This window comes from Hermetia illucens, chromosome 2 (genome assembly GCF_905115235.1).
Source record: "Hermetia illucens chromosome 2, iHerIll2.2.curated.20191125, whole genome shotgun sequence".
NCBI lineage: Eukaryota > Metazoa > Arthropoda > Insecta > Diptera > Stratiomyidae > Hermetia > Hermetia illucens.
Window position 1 is genome coordinate 142835619 of NC_051850.1, and position 17800 is coordinate 142853418.

The 17800-nt window shown below is 41.3% G+C and overlaps 1 protein-coding gene across 3 annotated transcripts in view; it reads right to left on the reverse strand.

The window, feature by feature from the left end:
- LOC119649607 (connectin) overlaps positions 1–17800 on the reverse strand; it is a 639962-nt gene that overhangs the window by 494773 nt on the left and 127389 nt on the right. For all 3 annotated transcript variants that reach the window (XM_038051827.1, XM_038051826.1, XM_038051825.1), the window contains one exon: positions 15659–15715. The gene's annotated coding sequence lies outside the window, so the exon portion shown is untranslated. The remainder of the gene's footprint in view (positions 1–15658; positions 15716–17800) is intronic.

Sequence of the window (17800 nt, forward strand, 5' to 3'; positions counted from 1 at the left end):
CAAAACTAAGATCGGCTTTGAAAAGTACTAATCGAGACCTTTAATTTGATACCCCACATTACCATATTTGATGAAAAAAATTGTACACCCCCCTTTTGCATGTATGGGGACCCCCCTTAAATTCGACGTAAAAGGATGTAATTCACTGTATGCGTGAGCGTTCACAGTTCCCACCTTTCTACAAAATTTGGTGTCAATCGCTATAACCGAGAAAAATGCGTGTGACCGACAGACAGACAGACAGTAAACCGATTTTAGTAAGGTTTTGTGTTTACACAAAACCTTAAAAAGGGCAAATATCAGGCAGAAAAGCAAAAAAGTCATTCATAAGGGTGGCACATAATTCCCTCTATCTCGATATTTTTTCCATAAGTATATATGTGTGTATATTTGGTCGTTATTCATTTGTCAACCATACCTACCAGTCGTCACTGGTTTCTTTCAGGAAATACATTTCAAGTCTCTCCAGTCGTTTCCACTGCTCTTCTGCGCCACGGGTTTTTAGATCAGCCCACGCGTCAGACTTCCTGGGATCGCGCTTTGCCCTGCATGGCGTAGCCACCAGTGTTGGGAGTTACCGCCTACCATGAGCTTCTACCAAACAAATTCACCCACAGTTTCTTTCCAAAAATGTTTAAATAAAGAATGTTTAAAAATATCTTCCCATACCAAAATGATGACAATCAAATACGTATATTCCCATGATAGTTCAGTTACACAATTATTACATTCTTTTGCTCTTTATATTTCCCTTACAGGAAGCTATGGTATTATTCGTCACATCATGCTACGGCACTTAATTATAGCTTGCCTCGCGTATACACATATCCCACGAACCCCTGGCTCTATTTACAGTCATCACCATTATTTCCGTAAACTACACTCCTTACCATTCTGACACCTTCCTAGTCCAATTCATCTTCGGATAGGGCAGAAAGGCGAAGTCATCGTTACGGATCCTACCTTTCAGGGACTCAAAGGAGGCTCAGTAATTAATTTCAATAAAAAATATCCTAATTGAATTAACGATCCCGTCTGTTCGCCCTTGCTAGTATCGACTGCAAAAACAAATGACATTTTGATACACGAGTCTTCATTTAATTTGATTTCTTCCTTGAAAGCCTTTCGGGACAAAACGATTTGCGCTGAAACAATAAATGTGCACATCCGAGTACCTTTCGCAAACCAAATAAATTTTACGCGGTGGCTGAATTTTAAGCTTAAGACTTCCCCTACACGGACAGAATAGAGGGAGGAAGACAAGGCATTTTGTATTTACACGCAGGGGTAATAAAACGTGTCTTCAACAACTCCTAAGTAGGCCAGAAGGATGAGGGAAATCCCGTTCGGGTATCATTGTGCACGCGAAAAAAACACTCGAACGAAATACTGTTGAGCGTGGCGGTGATAATATATCACGATTTCTTCTCGGGAAAGTTGTCAACTGCCTTAAACGCCCAAACAAACAATCCCTGTTTTATTATTATCCCTCGCCTCATATTCGGCTTAGGGCACATTGTTATGGGGTATGCATACATGAAGAACGTATTACCACCAAAAATTAGCATATGTCATAACGTGCTGCTCTCCGCGAATAAGTGCCGCTGAGTACAGTGTTGAGATGGAATTCCTGAAAAACCACCCTCACAAGACGGTGCTTATTTTTCCTTGTTGCAAAAGAAATGGATCCAAACGAAAGCCATTTCACAAGCAATTTGAAATTTTCTTCAAAGTACCTGGAGGAAAGCATTAAGACACTACCGATTATTTCGGAGGGTACTTAGAGGAGTATTTCATGTTCTAGGATTCTAGGATATATGTGACATTAAGGAGGTTGAAACCAGAGCAGGAACCCATTTACCTTTCAGATACTTCATCGCGACACTGTACAATTACCCAGATCGCAATGCCCCAATCTTTCCGGGAAACAACCACAAGGATATGTGACTTCAAGGTTGTGACTGGAAAGTTGAGAGATATCTTCAAGCACGTTTTTCCACCATTGCCAGTCATTAATGACGACGGAGGCGGAAAAGTGTAACAAATAATATGAAAAACTCTTTTGCACTTCATATCTCAGTGACATACTATTATGCGGGCTTAATGGCTACCGCCCCAGTGCTCAACGGCGAAACCGAGCATCCTAAGCAGACACATTCCGTGCGACTCCTACCATCGTTTCGAGTATTCGATGCTTTACGCGTAAGCAACAAAAACTGTCAACCCCATTCAGCGGGGATTTCTCGTTCAAGTAAAAGTAGAACAGTGGCACTCGTTCGCAACAGTAAGACCCCCACCCTCCGCTTCAGTCTGAAGTTGAAGGAAACGTATGAGAGCCCTTTTGCAAAAGAAAGCCGCAACAGAACCATGAAGTGGAATCTGGGTGGGAGAAAGGATATTAAAGCGTCACCGAATTGAAAATATGCTGCTCGGGATGTGAATGCTTTAGGTACGTATATCATGTCCCTGTCTCTTGCCTATTGTCTTAAGCTGCAATCATTTCAGTAGCTTGATTTATGTTCGCATCGCAGACACCGCATTTATGCACTTTTGATGGTTTGTGCTGTTAATGTTATTCATGGTGAAGGATACTTTGATACGAATATGTGGTGAATTGAAGGTTTTTGCTCATTAGTCTGATTTAGATAAGGACGTGATCTGATTTTCGATAAAGTGATATTCAATGGGAAGGGATCATTAATTTGGCGGAACAACTTGGAGCAAACAGACATTATATACAAATATTGCATTGTTTTAGAAGCAGACACATCTACCCTACTTGAAGTTGCAAGAGGGTCCGTGGAAAGGTGCAGACTGCCGAAATATAGGAAAGAGCTATAATGGTACCAATGGCTGACATCTAGACATTTCAGATAGTAAATGAGCTGAGAAAAACCTATCTGCATCCCCTGAAAAGCACTAGGAACTATGTACCATACATGGGTATCAATGAATCATCAGTCTGCAAATTCCTGGACATTACTGTTAACGAGCATCCTACATCAAACAAAGCCTAATTTTCCCTGACGTTTATTGCTTAAATGGTTCAAAGTCATGGAAAGCTGGCCTTCCCTTATTCAGTATAATTTGTGGTATTGGCTGCGCTTAATGCCCCAAACAGTGGTAAACAATTCTCGAGAAGTTTCTCGTGCTCAAAGACGATAGAGATATTAGAAAGGATGTGTGAACTCCTCTCTGCTAACTACTCCTTTCTCCTCATGGTGAACAGGCCCCGTCAATGCTACGGAATGCCATAGAAATAAAAGAAATAGCATGTGTACGCTTTTGGATATCGAAGAAGCATTCGATGACACATCGCGCACAGAGATACAAAATGCCCTGAGCCGCAAGGGAGTGGGAAACACCCTGGCATTCTGAATGGGCAAAATGCAAGAAAGCAGGCAAATAGAATTACCGACAGGTACAAATTCTTTTGTCATGGACACTATTCAAGGTTGTCCGCAGGGCGGGGTACAATCGCCGCTTATGTGGAGTATTGTATTGGACGAACTCCTGGACGTGCGAACAAATACTGGAGTACAAGTCCAGGGTTACGCGGACGATATTGATAATCTGTAGGGGCCAATATGAAGATACCTTATGTGATGTATGTGAATCCAAACTGGACTAAGGGTTGCTGGTGCATGGTGCAGGAAGGTGGGACTGCGTATCAATCCAGCCAAAACCACCATAGTACCATTCACCAGGAGACGTAAGCTTGATCACCCGAGTGCCATAACATTTCATAATATGGAGGTGAAACGAGAAACAGAGGTCAAATATTTGGGAATTACGCTAGACCAAAAATTACTCTGGAAAACACATGTCGGAAACACTCGTCGGAAAGCCACGAGGCTTTGATGAGTTGTAAGTCCATAGCAGGAAAAAAATGGGGTTGTAGCCCGAAAATACTACTTTGGATATATGCTGCAATACTAAGGCCAATCATTACCTATGGAGCGGTCATCTGGGCAGAAAAAACCGAACTCAGCACACAAACCAGGGAATTAGATAAGCTCCAAGGCTGGCTTGGGTGTGTATCAGTGGGGCAATGAGGACATGCCCAACGGCATCCCTGGAGGTCCTTCTGAGATTAACCCCTCTCCATCTGCACATACTGATGCAGGTCAGGAGGGCAATATTCAGGATGGCCGGGAGTATCAGCGAGGTGGGGAGCTGCCTAAACCGAAGGAAGATTGATATTCTTTCTAGGTGGTATCCCGAATTACTGATACCAAGAGATAACATGACAACTAGGTTTCACTTCGATAAGAAGTTAGAAAAACGTTGGAGTAACAAAGCAAACTGGGAGAACGTGGCTGCGACAAACGGCTGGTACACTGACGGATCTCTCACAGCAAAGGGAGCGGGTGTCGGTGTCATTGCTCCGAGGAAAATTTACTTCGAGCCAATGGGCAGGTACACTAGCATATTCCAGGCGGAAATATACGCCATAGACAAATGTGCCTCCTTTAATCTCCAAAGGAACTGCAGGGAGCAGAACATTGTTGTTCTCCCCAATAGCCAAGCGACGATCAAGGCACTTAGGTCCAACCAGGTGAACTCTAAACTGGTATGGGAATGCCTTGAGAGACTGAATACACTCGGCTCGTCCAACAAGGTCTGAATACTGTGGATTCCAGGCCATGCTGGGTTGGAAGGCAACGAGGCAGCGCACGAACTAGCCAAGAAGGGAGCAGGGACGCCTTTAGACGGGCCAGAACCCTTCTATGGAATCGGAAACGGTATCATGGCTATAACTCTAAAAAAAGAAGGGGAATGGTTGAGGGAACTATACTGGGTGGGCCTACCAGGGATGGAGTAGTCCAGGTTGCTTATTGGGGGATACGAAACCCATGCGCACAAAGGATTGCTTAAGCTTTACCAAAAAGAACCTTCGAATCATAGCGGGAATTCTCACTGGTCACTGCCGGCTGCACTATCATCTAGGGAAGCTAGGGATATCTACCGATACTGCCTGCAGGTTTTGTGCGAAGTGTGACGAAACCTCTATACTCGTCCAGGCACAGTGTCCGGCACTTGTGCAAATAAGGTCCAGGCATTTGGGGGAACACTTACTACCAGACGCAAAGTTGTAAGATCTGGAAGTAGTGAACATATTAGAGTTCCTGACCGTTATAGGCTTGCTTGAGATACTATGATCAATAGGTACACTATAACCAGTAGAAAGGGCACAATAGTTCTTTAAGGACGCGGTGCGACTTTTCCTTAACAGAATAATAATAATGATGTTTGCTCAAATAAAGTTAATGACAGTATATCACTATAATTATTAGTAATTGACTGCAGAACCCCCCTTAAGTTTATGCTAGAATCATGAAGTAATATAGGCTATGATGATCTTACCGATTTTGGCAGAAATCTACTAACAAAGTTATAGAAAGTCAAAGTTGTCACTTCCGCGCAAATTCTTAGACTCGAATGTCAGTACGCGCGAAAGTGAATATTCTGACATCATATATGCATACATTATATGTTATGTACTAAAGGGGGCAAATGTTTTTACACAAGAACTACACAAACCTTTTATACCTAAAGCGTCCGGCTTCTGGTTCCCCAACTTGTTTCTCGATAACTTGACCAACCCCTAATTGATCCTCTTGAGTTCTTTAATAGAGCAGGAGACCTCTGCAGCGAAATTTAAACTGAAAAGTATCCAAATGTGATCTCTGGTCAGACACACCGCCCCCCGCTCCGCCGTTAGCCGCCCTGAAAGCTTCATTATCACAGTTGTTCTTGCTAGGAAAATGGAAGGGTAGTGCACTGCCCCTCTTCCACACCGATAGGTTTGTGTTAAAAATAAAATCAAAAAGCGACCTACCTATTCGTTAATTTCCGAACTGCTTCAATGCTTGGGGCCGCATACGTCGTTCAGTGATTAGGCTTCAGAATTTCCTCTTTCTGGTTTTCTTCCACTTAATTCTTCTAACTAAATGAAGCACTTTCACTTTCAGTTCAGGGCTGCTGCCTGTAAAGGAAGGCAAGGGTGCGGCGATGAAACTAGCTCTACTCTCTGCTGCCCACTTGCAACAATTCATGCCACAGTAACCAAGATTCAGGTTGCATGGGTAGATATCAAGCATCCTATCAACAGGTTGGTCTTATTTGCTGCGGCGGTGGACATTAACTGTTGCAGTTCTTCTAGTTGAGTTAATTGGTCGTGAATTACATAAGTCGAGTAGACATACATGTTGTCCGCTCCCACCTGCTCTAGTTTGACCATGGTTAGGTTACCGCTCGGCCTCATACGAACCAGAGCTCCTGTACCAATGCAACGTTGGTTTCTTCGTCAAGAAATTTAGCTGAAAGATAATTCGAGTGCTGCAGATTTATCTGCGTTTCCTTCAGCATGACCGTCAGTCCCTGTCGTATCGCCGATCTTCATCTCCGCCAATAGCTCGTGTGCAGCTTCGACTCTATCCAGGGCGTCGTCCGGTATCGTAGAGATACAAGGAAGGACTATCAGTTATAGAGAAGCTATGTTTGGACAATTGCCAAACGATCAAAATTTATTGAAAAATGACTAGATCTCGTTTCACTCAGTAACCAATATTTCAATTTGGCTAACCTAGGTTTCCGTTAATACCAAAATCAGCACATTAGCGATATTATTGAGTCCATTTAATAAAGCGGATCGATGACCTGCTTTTTTTGAAATCTTCAGGAGACTTATTAATAGTGGCACAATTTCTAAATGATATAATTTGATAAATTAGCGAGTGATTAATACTATTTATATAATGAGAGCAAATCACTTCTATCAATGTAATCACGCGATTCATATTGTCAACTTTTCGCGAAACACACGCAAAACGGGGCAGGCATGTCAGGTCAACGCTATAACTGTGCCAATAAAATTTTCAAAATATAAATGATTGATTTCCTTCACAGGACATTTGCGATATTTTCACTGTCCTACTTTAAAGATAAACGCAGTTTAATATGTTGTTTTCAGATAAATTGCAGGCGTACTGATGCAATTCCGCTGGTTGGGTCTGATACCACAGGTGTATTCCGTTTGGCATTCATGTCGCAAACCAATTTAGAAAAGTTGTTCCTCGGATATTTTATATGAGGCCTTTAAGTTATTTCTGTTGTTTTACTTAGCAAGCAACCATTTCAGTTTATTGAAATTAGAATAATTATCATAAACTTCACAATAGTATCTATTGAGAACTAATTTCAACCCCCACAACTGAAGTGCTGCCAGTGGAAATTAAAATCAAAGTTACAAGGACAATAAAAGGTCTTAATTGAAAGCTTATCGAGTTTTTTATAAAAATGTTACAAAAAAGACACCAATCTGAATGCATTCATGAAAAGATAAATGTGGAAAGTAACCCATGCGCTACACAGGTCTAACTTTTTATGTATATGAAACCCTCAAAATGGTTGAATATTAGACGGGCATTAGGTGTTTTATATGCAGATTATATCAGCAAAGAATGACCGAGTATGGAACTAATGGACATTTAAATCCCATTATCCTTATGCTCTGTGATGGGGGTGGAGTAGGCTCGGTAAAATAAATAATGAATCAGGACTTCAACAAAGCGCGATTACCATTAGTGGGACGGAATATGAAACACGAAAGGACCGACCACCTGATTTGACCTATTGATTTTTCTGTGTAAATGAAAACGTTCCAATTGTTCTAAAAGTGGTAAGCTTTGTTTAATGCCATATTGTGTCGCGCATTTAAAGGTTTATATCTGCGGTTTTAGTAGTAATCATTATCTTCCAGAAACCTGACATCGACATAGACCGAAAATGTTTCGTGTATAACAACTAATTAGCAACTACAACTATTCCAACTTTTTCAATTATGTCTGGTCTCATTTAGTATTAATTGGCTCATTGAAATTTGAAGCGTATTCAGGATAGCAGAATTTCTCATGAAAATATTCAAGTAAATATGTCTCATAAAAATACACGCATGCATGAGTTCAATTTTCGCATATCTTTCCAATCAGCGAGCATTTTGTATTTTAACGGTAATTATTGCTCCAGTATTATTGAAAAAATCACGTAATCAGCTTTTATCCCGTAAATATCCATTAGTTGCATGTTATTAAATCCCAATCATATTCCGCGAGAATTACCTGGAATTTATGTTAATAGTAAACATTGGGATATTACGCCTACGTTTATTGTTAATGTTGACTCTGTTCATTGTGGTTTATCAGCCATTTCTGCTGGATCTGTCCTTTTTCCAGAGAAAATAAAAACTCATTGTTTTCCCTCATAAAACCTTCCTGTTTAATATCCGCTTTTATCAGCCGATTTTAATGCGAAAATTGATGTTTAATAGGATTGTAATTATTCCAATAAAAGCCTTCCAGTCGTCGCATGGGAATCAAAACAAAAGTCTAGCATCCATTGAGCTATATACCCAAACCTTCCTTTTATGTGATTGAAAACCGTATTCCTTTTTCGGGAAGGTCCTTCAAGAAAATGTTGGGAATCACTCCAGGAAATCCGCTATAGTCCTTATTAGGTGAAACTTTTATTAAGAACATTGATGAAAACTCAAACGAGGAAGTCTTAATATCATTTGGACGAGGTAATATATGTAGGCGTCCTCCCTATAGCCAGCAAGCAAGAAGCTGAATCTCCATTAGAAAATCTCAACAAGATCCAAAGAAATATTCAATTCGCGATGGGAATAGAAATGGACAAAAGCCTTTTTCCCTGGATTTAAGAGTAATCAATTTGATGTGGATGGGAAAAGTAAACTTTGATATTTTCAGGAAATGTACTCCCACACATTGTACAGCTTCAACCACTTCGTGTTTTTCTTGTGTCCAGGAAAAAAGTTGTCTTCATGTGAATGATTTGCTGGATATGTATTGACTAAGAATTGAGAGATGGAAAAAGATACTTTCTGGAGACTGAATAAAAAATGAATACACCACCAAGTGTATTGTAAAAATAATCACCCATAAAAGGGTCTACGAACAATCAGAAACCCATAGGAAAGCCAGATAGGTATTTAGAAAGATTCATCTTCTCGCTATATCTGCCAATATGAAATGCCACTTTGAGCTGGAGTTGAGTTCAACAAAGGATAATATATTAGAAATATAACAATAGTAGCATACAATAGATATATAAACTGTCCAGATTTTGAGGAATATATAATATTTCGAACGTGCCAATTGACTAGTCTCCTTCTGAAGCAAAGGATCATTCAGATAAACGTAAATGATGATTAGAGCACGAAGAGTGAAAAATGAAGTTTGTTAATTGATGATGAAACCTACGTAAAAAGGGATTCACAACGTTATTGGCAGATACTTAAAAATATGACATAGGACACACCAAACTCAACACTAGATGACAACAAGCCTAGAAAACCTCTTGGCATTGCCAACTATCAATCAGACTTATAACTAAATGGGAGGCGAAAACTAATCGTTCAAAGACGTGATTAAACGACTACCACCTTCATATATTTACCTACCACTACCTTAAGCAGTTTACTGAGGTAACTCCGCCATTAACGCTACCAAGCCATTTTGAGAGACGCCGTTTCTGATTAAAGAACATTTCAATAATGTAGTGTTATACACCAACGGAGATTGAAGATATAGAGAAGCCCTCAGATCACATGAGGCGACAATCATCCCTACCGAAACTACATCCAGCCTTGTATAAATCGTTCTCGTCTATCATTCTCACCAATTCTTTGCTCCGAATGGCCTCTCCACCATGAGGCCTTAACATTCCCTATCTACAATGTAAGGAACTGCCACTCGTACTTTGGCCACTTCCTAATTAACAGCAACATCAAAGCAAATCCAAATCAAATCACGATCCCACTGCTAGACACAGTCCGTGGCATCAGTGACCACAACGCCTTTATCCTAGACTTACAACTTCTAAATCGAGTCATCTACCCATCACCGCTAACAGTACCTTACTTAAGGCATCCCACCAGTTGACTTATAAATTAATCCCTTAGATACATACCCTTCCAAATTCAACCTCAGCATCACCACGTATCCAATGATGCTATAGACAGCACAGTTGGTGAGTACACTGAGACAATTTAGGGCGTATTTGACGAATTGTGCCTACCTGCCCTCTCTTCGAATGGATGGCGGAGTCAGTATTCCCTTAATTTTCTAAACAAAATCTAATTTAACTTCGGTCGGGTTAGGCTTGAATTAGGCGATTTTTGTCCGGGTTTTTATTCATACACATGTCATGTTTTGGGATTTATACATACTATAATAATAATAATCGTTGGCGCAACAATCCATGTCGGATCAGGGCCTTGAAGTGTGTTAGAGCACTTCATTCAAGACAGTAACGGTACACTAGGAGGCAATGTGGTCAGCATTGCGCTCGCCCGAGATTATTACCCTGATTTGACTCAGGTACTCATTCACAGCTGAGTCGACTGGTGTCCGACGGCAAATCACGATACAAATTCCATTGCCACCAGTGAGATTTGAACCGCGACCTTCCGTACGACAGCCTTGCGCTCTAACCACTCAGCTATCCGGACACACAGACATACTATAAGTGAGCAAATATCACCTTGTAGTTACCTCGGTCAAGGCACTCCTAGGGCAGAGGTGAGGCAGTGTCTGATGAGTTTCCTCTACCTTGAACGAAACCGCAAGTCAAATAATTTTGAGAAGCCCAAAGTGGTGGCAAATTCCGCTAAGCAGACCAAAAATAAAAGGTTGCACTTGATAAAATCCAAACCATAACCCTGATGAAATGCTCTTCAACAATTAGTCCCTTTCCTCAAAAACTGGTAATGTGTAAAAATAACACCTGTCCCAAAAAAGTAAAATCTTCTCCTTCCAGACAGTTGGTCCATCTCTCTCCTTTCAATTCCGTCCAATATCTTCAAACGGACCGCCTAACCTACCATTGATGATCACCGCGATAGAGACAATTCTATCCCAGATTTGCGATTCGCCAAACAAGCCGGTCACTGATTTGAATTATTTGCAAGGGAACAACCATAGCGCCTCTCTGTTGTCCTCGCCATACATCAACCCTGTTGAAACCCCGAAAAGCCTTTTCCCTCCTCTAGCTGTTTACAGGGAGCATCCCCAAGTGGGTTCAGGTTACTATCACCCATTATCCGATCTAACTAACCCACCCTGTAAAAGCTTAATATTTTCTGGTATAAACAGTTAATCAGACCTTTGATCTCCTTCGGATTCATCTGCAGGTCAATTGTCTCCCCGCGACATATGGAGACAGATCCTTCGCGACTGTACCGTCATGGTTCAAAATAATAATGGTATAAAGATTCTCCCACCAAATCGTTTATGATTCCGCCCATATCACATATCGATGCTATCAGGACTAGACATGCAATGAAGTTTCGAGAGAGATGGCCGTCATATGCCAACCCTTTAATTGTCGACTATACGGGGATTGAAATCGATGAGCAAAATTTCCTTTGAAAAGAAGACAATTTCTCCAAAGCCTCAATTCCTGCAATAGTGGAAACGGTATATTCGATCGAGACGGAAGAGTAGTTCTCCACACAGGTCGCCATTCCCATGACCAATACGTTCCTCCATCCAAGCCACATCCTAAACCACAATCCTTTCCTGACAATGGTGATTTTCTTCAGCCTCCATCGCCGTATCCGATGGTACACTGGTCAAGCATCAGTGATCAGCAGCATTAGGAATTGTCTTCTAGGTGAGCGAAACAACAGACGTCGGCTGCTTTAGGATTGAGCTATCATCCGGCATTGAGAAAACTGTCTTACTAAACAGCAGCACACATGTTTAAAAGCTTGTCGAAATTATCGGTGAGAATTGGGTCGCCATCAAAAGCACGCTAGTGATGTTGTGGGTCACGTCTTGAAGATCTTCCTGACTGGCCAGGACTTGAAATGGATCGATCATGCTTCTTATTTTCCATTATCGGCTTAAGTTCCGATATTGCGACAAAGCTCTGGGCCTGCTGAATAGCAGGCGTCGTGATAAAAGGAAATTTGTAATTGCGCTGGCTTCACTATGGTATATTACATCACGAAAGAATGTTACGGTGGTCAGAAGTGTCAACGGTCGAATCGTCATTCGCGACGGCGAGCAATTTTGGATATGGTTAGTATATATTTTCACGGTTTTGATGTTCTACCTGTTTTGTTTAAGTTAGCTAGCTATTGTAACATGTGAATTTGGATCGCTCCTCCAAACAAAAATTAAGTCATCTCGGTCATCAAATCGCTCGAGGGGGGCAAGGCCCTTCCTACACCTAGTAAGTCCACCTACACAAAGGGAATAATCGTCAAGATTGTAAGTGCATCGAGCGAGATCCAGTTCCCTGCCACCGTCAACTGAAATCACGTCTTCTAGGTATGCAAATTAATCGACAACTACGCCGTTCTGCTCGTTAATGCAGACAGAGAAATTAGGATAACCTGTCACACAGAAAACCTTGGTTTTGTTGATGTTTATCTTCAGTCCAGCACTAATGGGCTCTCCTTCTAAATGCAGAGCTATTCGGCCAAGGTTCATGACCCGGTGAGAGAAGAAACTGATTTCATCACTATAGCCGCGATGTTTGAAGGAGGATGTCATCGTCTATTGAACTCCTCTACGTCTTCCGGACAATGCAGTGTGAAGAAAATCACCAATAACAAGAGAAAATAATATCGGTGACAAGACAACCCAACTCAACTTTTGACCTCAAAATGACCCGAGATTTTACCTTGGTGTAGCATGTGACATTTTGTGCCATCATATGTGGCTCTAATAATCGCTATTAGTTTCTTCGAAATGTCCCTGCTACCTAAACTTCGCGCACTGCTTTAACATGAAGCCTGAAAGGAACCTGCTCTCTATCGATCAAACTTTCGAGATGAACATACTTTGTGACGTAAGCAGTACGGAAATTCGCATGCATCGCGCTTAAAAGAGGTGCCCTTCTTTTGAATATTAACAATCCCCCCCCCCACTTCTTTCACTCTCTGGGAAAGGTCCCGAATTCCAAAGATTTTCGTACGAGTGGAAACAGCAAATCTTCAAAAACTGCAGGTGCAGCGATAAATAACTGCGAGAGGATAGTATCAAGACCCGCGATTTTACTCTATCTGAGTGCATTGATGTCGGAGCTCTCTTCTGCATGGAGGAACATTTTGTATCCGCCACCCTGCGTGAAGTGACGGACGGCAACACAACGGAAGCTAACTGACCATCAGATGGCGATCACTTATGAGTTCGATGCCAATGCTCCTTTTGTTTCGCACATTCAGGAGACAACTGCTGATCACAAATTGGTTGAACTGATTGCTCGTACGGTGTCGGTCATTTAAACCCAACGATAGCCGTCAGAAACAATTCGACACCGGGTTAGTGTCACCTACCACTATTCGGCTTTCCAGGGTACTATAGCACATTGTCATAAGTGTGACAAAAGGGACAGGAGTACTTTCTAGAGTCCCACTATGCTACAACCGTCAAACTCAGAATGTTCAGCTTATATCGTTGGAATTCCCGCTCGAGTTGGAAAAAGTGGGCACACTGAGAACTGTCGATACAGTTTTCGAGGGTAGAGGGAGAGAGAGAGAAATTTGATTTCCAACAGAATGGCGATATTAGAGCAACGGGTTGAGTACTTTGATGAGCTATTGAACTACCGGAATATCGGCGAGATGGAGGTCCCGCCAACTGAAGACGACGGACAAATACTGGCACCATCAAGTATAGGAGAAACAGTCAATTCATCGGCTTTAAAATCATAAATCGCCAGGAGCCGATGGAATTACAGCCGAATTAATTAAATATGGAGACGACCAATTACACCAAGCGGTTCATCAACTTGTGCTCAAGGTATGAGACAGCGAATCAATGCCTGACGATTCATAAAGAGGCATTATCTGTCTCGTACATAAAAAGAGAGATTTCACACAGTGCAGCAGTTATAGAGGTATCACGTTGCTGAGTACCATCTATATGATATTCTCCGCTATCTTGCTAGGCCGGATAGCCCCATACGACCAGAACATCATTGGCCCATACCAAAGAGGCTTCACTCCAGGAAAATCAGTAACAGATCAGATTTTCGCTATGCGGCAGGCGACGGAAAAACTGCTGGCATATGGACCATCTCTTCATCGACTTTAAAGCCGCCTATGATAGCAGAGCCAGGGTAAAACTGTACACGGCCATGAGAGAATTCGGTATCCCGACGAAATTGATAAGACTAACTAGGCACACCCTGACTAATGTGCGAAGCGAGATAAAAGCAGCAGGATCACTCTCAAGACCATTTGACATAAAAAAAGGTCTACGGCAAGGGGATGCCCTATCATGCGTCCTCTTTAACCTGTCCCTCGAGAAAGTGATCCGTGATGCTGAGGTAAATGCAAGGAGCAAGGCCCTCTTTAAGTCCACCCAATTACTTGTCAATGCTGATGATATCGACATCATGGGAAGAACCACCCGAGACCTACAAACTGCATTCATCCAGATCGACCAGGCGCCGCGAGATCTTGAGCTGCACATCAATGAAGGAAAGATAAAATAAATGGTGGCAACATCAGCACCGAAAATCAACCCACCAACAATATCAAACCACACCGGTCAAACGGGAAGAATAAAGATAGGAGAATACCACTTTGAGACCGTTGATAATTTCTCCTATCTATCTAGGGTCGAAAATCACAACCGATAACAGCTACGATGATGAAATCCGCGCACGGTTGTTGTCAGCCAACAGAGGCTATTTAAGCTTACAAAAACTGTTTCGCTCGAAACGTCTCACTTCAAGGCCCAAGTTCTTACTGTATGAGGCAATGACTTTTCCAGGCCTCATGTATTCCTCGGAGACTTGGGTTCTTAGCAAGAAGAATTGCGAACTCTTGGCGGGCTTCGAAAGAACAATTTTCCGAAGAATTTTTGGCCCCCAAATGAGGATGGACGATTCCGTAGCCTATACAATGACGAAATCTATGAACGATACCATGACCGTCCGGTTGTGGATAAAATCCGGCTCAATAGGTTACGGTGGGCGGGTCACTTAATCCGTATGGATGAGGGTGATCCAGCCCGGAAAGTCTATAAGGGCAATATCTATGGTAGAGAAACAAGACGAGGCAGACCATCCCTGTGATGGAGCGATGGCGTAGGTCAGGACGCCAGACTGCTTTGAGGGATATCGAATTGGTGGACCTCGGCGCAAAACCGGGATGTCTGGAGTTCCTTACTAAGGCGGCCTAGACCGGATACCGACTGTTGCGCCGTTGATGATGATGATGATGATTCTAATACAAGAAAGATAAATATTAGCTGGGAAGTTGGTGAACATTATTCACAAACATTCCTATATTTTACCCCAAAAATGGCTCCGACAGTAAAATGCTTCTGCTGCCACCATGTCTTATGCATGTCAGCTAAGAAATTATGAACAGTAGTTTTAAAGGCCAGACCCAATTTAGATTGGCTATTGATTATTATGGTGAATTGCTGATGTCCCCAATGATGGAAAAAAATACTAAAAAATTACGGTGCCTATATGAAACCGATAATCGAATGACGTCCCTCTATAATTTAATAATTTCTTCTGTTCGTTCATCTAGATCGAAATCAGAATTAAATTCACCCAAATCGACTAATTCTTACAACTACCCTTTCAGCACAATAAAACTGCTTACCTTAATTAATCGGTTGTGCTAGTCAAATGCACCGAGAAAATCAAATGCTCCCACGTTCTGAAAAAGAAAAATAAAGGGGTGAGTTTCAAATTGTTTAATTATTCCTGACTAATTCTTTCATGAAAGATAAATATTAAATATTCTCCCCTAGCATTCAATCAGAAGGTTTTGGTTTACTGCTCACCAAATTCTCGAGACTATCAGCAACCCCACTCTGTGGAAGGGTTGAAAGTGTGTCAAACCATAAAAACATTTCCGCTCCCCTGCATTTCTTACCACTTCAATCCACATACCGAGGCCTTTCTAATATCTTTCCAATTTGGTATCACATCTTTCCGATAGGTTCTAGGTTTTTCCTTTCAAAAACCCGACAAATCGAAAAGCAAAGAATTTTCAATTAAAATTAAGCATCCATGAAAATCGAATGAACATTTTATTGAGTTTCCAGTATGTAAAATCGACATTAAAAAGGGATGAATACTAGCCCCTCTGAAGCTTCCATTCCTGCATTTTTCTGCTTTGTCTTGGCCGTCGGTGCGTGTGTGTATGTGCACGCCGTCTGATTTATCAAAGCGTCGCCAGCATCCTTTTTTCCTGTTTTACAACCATCCCCATAAATGTTATATTCCCGTCATTTATGGGGTTGGTCGCAAACGGTGGTTGTGTACGGTTTATGCTTTTTGTTCATTTTGATTTTTGTTATTGTTGGGAGTATTGTTTCAATATAAAACGTATCATTAACCCCAAAATTGCAATAACGACTTCAAATTACTTTTCTCGACCCCGTTGTATTTTTTTATATGGTTGTCGATTAATTTGAAGAGTTGGCTGGCAGGGAAAAGGGTTGAATGCGGGTAGGTGATAATGAAAAAAATGTGCTGAAATATTCGCTGAAGTGGATTGTTAAGTGGGTGGGAAATTTAATAAACGGCGAAAGTCAGAGGGGAAATGGTTAAATTAAACGAGGGAAATATTTTGATAAATATCACTTTTGGGATTCTGAATGAATGGAATCTTTTTTCCAATTATATTCTGTTGAACGTTTAAAAAAATATTTACACAAAAATATTTAGCGTTCAATGAGCAATAATGAAATCGACACGAATTCTTTGGTTTTTGGAGTACTGAAAGGAATGTTGAATAGGTGATGACGGAAAATAGGAACATTTTGTTACCTAAAATTGAACCTAATAATGGGAAAAACCTGCGCACCAATAGACGATTTCCAAATCAAACAACCCGAATTGCTTCAAAAACTACCCCTACTACAAAAACTATAATAGTTCTTAAGGTTTTGTATAAAACCAAATCTTACTAAAATCGGTTTAATGTCTGTCTGTCACACCCATTTTTTCCAGAAACGGTTGTACCAATCGACACCAAATTTGTTGGAAAGGTGGGAGTTACATCGTTTTATATAGAATTTACATGCAAAAGTGGGGTATAAACGTGTTTTCTTCGAATATAAATGATAGTTCTTGATTAGAACTTCTAAAAGCTGGTCTTAGTTCTGACATTTAATGCGCAAGGGGAGGACGGGCCTTTCTTTCACGGACCCATTCTCAAAACCTACCCAACCGAAAAATCTGAAGAAAAAATCACGAAGGTGCCACTATATGGTGTCTTGACGCTCAAAAATATAAACAAATTTAATAATAGTAATAGTTTTTAGTAGTTGGCTACAAATCGCCCCTTAAGTTCATCCTAGAATCATGAAAGTTTCCAGCAATATGGGTTATAAAGCATGGTGGTACCAAGTTTGGTGGAATTCGCACTATTACTAACAAAGTTTTAGTAGGTCAAAATTCAAAGACTTTGGATGTGACTTTCTCTTGATTTTCTTTGGCTTGCTGAAGCTTAAGCAGTTCGGGCAGTCGAGTTCTCGTCAAAGCAAACGTTGCCTTCGGCCCGATTTTCGTGGGTTTATCGCCAGTTAAGCCTGATTCAGCTATTCTAAATTCTCACTAAATGATGGTATATTGGGTGGTTTGACAACGGTATCTCCATATTGTTAGTTCATTGAATCTGTGGCCATCAAGGTTCTTATGGTGTTCTTTTACATATAATTCCCACGACGGATCCGTACTTGGCGTATACAAACAAATCCTCGGCGTCCATTTCATGCTAGAGATTTATTCCAGT